Source organism: Lynx rufus, unplaced genomic scaffold (genome assembly GCF_022079265.1).
Source record: "Lynx rufus isolate CCGP_SWC_20201006 ecotype Redwood Valley unplaced genomic scaffold, mLynRuf1.p SCAF_23, whole genome shotgun sequence".
Taxonomy (NCBI): Eukaryota; Metazoa; Chordata; class Mammalia; order Carnivora; family Felidae; genus Lynx; species Lynx rufus.
This window is the reverse complement of record NW_025814838.1, coordinates 22,037,879-22,042,063: the sequence shown is the minus strand read 5'-3', so window position 1 is coordinate 22,042,063 and position 4,185 is coordinate 22,037,879. Positions and strand designations below refer to the sequence as shown.

General features: G+C 64.3%; 1 long non-coding RNA gene across 1 annotated transcript; it reads right to left on the bottom strand.

Annotated features, from left to right (window-relative positions):
* Window positions 1-10: 10 nt before the first annotated feature.
* On the bottom strand, window positions 11-1,868 carry LOC124517783 (uncharacterized). Its single transcript, XR_006963569.1, has 3 exons — window positions 1,768-1,868; window positions 1,185-1,598; window positions 11-91 (listed from the first exon to the last, which is right to left on the bottom strand). It is a non-coding gene; the product is annotated as an uncharacterized LOC124517783 (long non-coding RNA).
* Between the last annotated feature and the right edge of the window lie 2,317 nt (window positions 1,869-4,185).

The following is a 4,185-nucleotide window of genomic DNA, read 5'->3' as shown; positions in this document are numbered from 1 at the left end:
CACATCGCATCCCAGAGAAGACACAGGTCCCGATCTACTCATTTGCTCTGCCGGCAAGTCCTGTCTTGTCCCGTGCTGCCCTCCCAGGGGCCTGCAAGACAGCCAGCCTCTCTCTGCCCGCCCGCACTTGGGGACTGTACGTTCGGACCCTGCAGCGCCGACCTGCCTGGGCCCGCCCTCACCTCAGGCCACAGCCTCTCGGATGCTCCTGTCTCCAGAGACTCCCTGCCCCCGCCCCGCCTCCCAGGGCCCAAGAGTTCAGTTCTCAGCCCCTTGAGGTGGCTCAGCACCGTGGCCGTGGACCTCTCGAGACCAAGCAGCCTTTCCTAGAGGTGGGAGGAAGCGGTGGCTTTGCCGCAGGACACAGCCCTTCTCATACTGCACTGCCCATGGGACAGAGGAGGTGCTGCCGGCCTACACCCCTACTCGGGAACCAGCCACAGGGTGGCCTGTGATGGCCACAGTGAGGCCCCGGCCTGGGGAAAGCGTGTGTCCCCGTGGAGGAGACCCAGAGGCGCCCCAGGAACCCAGGAGCCCGACCGTGGGGAGGACCCCATGGCCAGCAGCCACCGCAGGCACAGCTCGGTGACACCTCTTCTGAGAAGGCCTCTCTGGTTACTGGCCCTCTCAGAATGATGAGCCTCGCGTCCACCCAAAGGTGTGGCTAGAAGAGACCCCTGGGGCTGCTCACCCAACAAGAGGGTGGTGTCTGTGGGGCAGGCACTGAGTGCCAGAGCCCAGCCTGCCTGCGCCATCTCCCTGGGCCCTCAGGACCCCGGGGCAGGTCTGGTATTGTCACTGCCATCTTACAGGTGGAAGGTGAGGCCAGGGATGGAGCCCGGGTCTGCCGATGCCAAGTTTAACCCCTCGGCTGCTCAACCTCACTCTGCATGCCTGCAGCGGTTTCTGGTTACTTCCTGCTCCTCCCAGCCCATCACTGGTACCTGGGGAGCTGGGCTTTGTCCCCTTGGCCCATCGTGGGCTGCCCTTGGGCACATGTTTCTTTATTCCGTACGGTGAACTAGTCCTACTCAGCAGCTCCCGGCCCCCATGGGGACACCTTCCCGGTGCCACCCAGCCACCACTCCCTAGAGCAACTCAGGCCTTAAAAGTCACGGTCCTTCCTGCCGGCAGTCTCTTCCTCCTCCCCCATCCTGCACCGAGGCAGCCTGGACTCGACTTACCTCCCAGACCTCATTTCCCTAGGGATGCCGAGACTGGGGGGCCGAGGGTTCTCCATCCTGGTGCTCCCGGGCTCAGCCCTGCTCCAGGGGACAGAGGCAGCTGCGTGGTGGCGAGGATGTCCTGAGATTCTCTGTGGCCGGTCAGCTGGGCCCCGAGCCCTCGGGATCTGTGCGGGGCGGGAGCAAAGCCCTGTTGGAAGGGATGGGGAGGCACTGACTGCACAGGGCAGGGGGGCTCCGGCCTGCCGGCTCCTGCAGTCCCCCAAGCCCACCGGCTGTCACGGCAGCTGGGCTCCTCACCTCTTCCTGTGCAGGGCTCCGCCTCAACCCTCCTTCCTGTCTCGTTTCAAAAGCCAACAGCTTCTCAGACAAATCAATGAGCCGCGGCTGCCCCGGCTCGGCTTTGTCACCACCCTGTAATTCAGAGAGAGGCAGGGGTCCCGCCGGGACCTGCAGGTCTGTTTGATGTTCAGGAGAGATGTCCAGCCAAGGCCACAGGGAAGGGACTCACCACGAGCAGGCCTCTGCTTTTTGCGGGGTGGGAGGGAAACCAGGCTAGCTGCGGGGACGTTCGGTGACTTACCCAAGGCCACACAGCAGGGAGCTGGCTTCTCCGTCTGGAACGGAGTCCTCTCACTCGGGCTGGCGCGCTCTGATCCGGCTGTGGCCCTCGTTGGCCTGTTTGGCCCCCCTTGCTTCCTTCTAACGCCCAGCAGGCCCCTGCCACCCAGCTGTACCCTGCGATGTGGTCCCAAAGGAGGTGAGCCGCACCCTGAGACAGCAGAGTGTGGCAGTTCACCGGGGCGCCTGCAGGTGGGCTGCAGTGACCAAGAAGGGACGAGGGGGCAGGACATGCCCAGAGTGAACAATAGGAGAAACGCTACAGCAGGGGACAAGTGCAGGACAGCCTCCAGTGTCAGGGAGCAGGTCACTGTGGGGCCGTGGAGAGAAGCAGGTGGCCAGGTGGGAGCCGAGTGACCTGCGCCTCAGGTTTCCTAAGCACGCCAACCGGGAGCCATGAGTGGTTGTAGAGCAGGAAGGTGGTGGGTTCAGATGGCGTGACTTGAGGGTGAGGGGAGGTGGGAGGGGATGTGTGCTCACAGCAGCCTGTTCTCGAGAGCTGTGTGGGGGTGGGGAGGGGAACAGAGGGGACTGAGGTGGCAGGACAGAAGTGCTCCGTGCGGTGACATCTTTCTGTGCCCCTCCCGCCCTCCCCTGTGCCAGTGCCTTCGGGGCCCCCGGCAACTTGCCAGGCGCTGGGGGAGACGCACAGGTTCTTCCTCAAGAAGCCTGCTGAGGCTCCAGGCCCGCAGAGCGCAGACCGGAGGCTGTAGCCCGGCCACAAGGTGCAGTGGAGGCGTCTGAAACCAGGCCGCCCACAGGATGCTGGAAGCCACAGGGGCTTGGTGGGTATCCGTCATGTGAAAGACACCGAGAGGCCTGCTCTGCTCCCCCCTCCACAGCTCAGGGAAGGTGGTCCCCGAGCACGGGAGGAAATACCCTCCTCCCTGGGGGTCTCGGGGCACTGTCCCCCTGGGACTCTCCCCCACCTCCAACGGACCGCCCATGACACACAGGAGGCCTTCCTCTCGACTCTTCTGGGCGTTTGTACGTTTGCGGCGGGGTCTCTGGCGCTTGCTGTCCACCCGGAACTGGGAAAGCCAGTCGGGCAGCGGCCTCAGTCCTTCCCAACTCAGACAGCCCGAGGCTTCCTGCCTGCAGGAGCAGGGGCCTCTGGAGGGGGTGGGGTGGGGGCGGGGTGTTGTACAGGCCCCTGGGGGCCTCGTGGCTCCCCTTTGATTGCCTGCAGTGACCATGCCCAGGCCAGGCCCGCCACAGGACGGGGGACAGGCCTGGGAGGTCTCGACACAGCACAAACAAAGTGGGGGTGTCGCCTGGTTTTCCACTGCTCCGGGGCTCGGCACGCTCTCATCTGTGCTAACTACCCATCACGAGGCAGGGCAGAGCTTCTGGAACATCTGCCCGCTGTGCAGCAGGAGGCCCACTGCCGGCCCGCTCCGCCAGCCCCACCGCGGGCGCTGGGATAAGGCAGCTCCTCCACACCGTTTTCCTTCTCAACCAGGTAGCTGGGCCTGATTGTCCCGTTCCCCAGCCAGGTGTGACCTGTCCGGAAAGCTCAGGGCTCTCCTCCCGGAGGCTGCCAGTCCTCTGCTTGTGGCTGGTCCCTCACTGCCACGAGAGTGCACGGGCTCAGGCTCGGGGCTCAAGCCCTTGCTGGGCCCACTGCCGACCCCTGGGGCCCCCCGGGGCCCGCGGTGAAGACCTGACCTGGCCAAGGCCTCCTACCACTGGAGCTCTCTCCCCCCCACCCCTCTCCTGGCCCAAGGCTTTTTCCGTTTCAACCCCTCCTGCAGCTGGTGACGTCCTGGGCTGCGTTCTGAGGACTGAGGGCTCCCAGGCCTGTCCCGAGGCAGTGCATCCGAAGCTGCTCATCCCAGTCCAGGGTCTCCAGCAGGAGCCGGTGAAGCCGGGTAAGGGCTCTGAGTCGCCTCCCGCTTCCCAAACTCCACCTCCCTTCCCTCACACAGTCCCTACTAAGGCAGGAGAGCAAGCCTTTGGTGTAAGAAACACATGGTACCTTCAAAACCAGGCCAGACTCGTCTCCAGTCAGTCAGCCGTGATCTGAGCCCTGGCAGCCTGCTCTGCCCTCTGACCCCTGCCCGGCCCTCTTCCCGAGGGCACAAACCAGGACACACAGTACGTGTTCAAGAAGCCCCTCTGACCTCCCTGAATGCTGCATGCACCTGAGGCCCAGCTCACAATGCCCCTCTTCCAGGAGGCCATCGCTGGGGGCCACCTGAGCACTGACCGAGCTCAGGACAGGCCAGGGTCTGGCTGATGACTAGACCTAGTCTGATGACTGATGGCTTGTGTCTGACCTCTCTCCACAGGGCCCAGCGCAGAGGCCAGGGCAGGCTTTGCAAACTCATCGTAGTAAAATGCAGATTCTGACTCGGTGGGTCTGGAGAGGCCCAAGCCT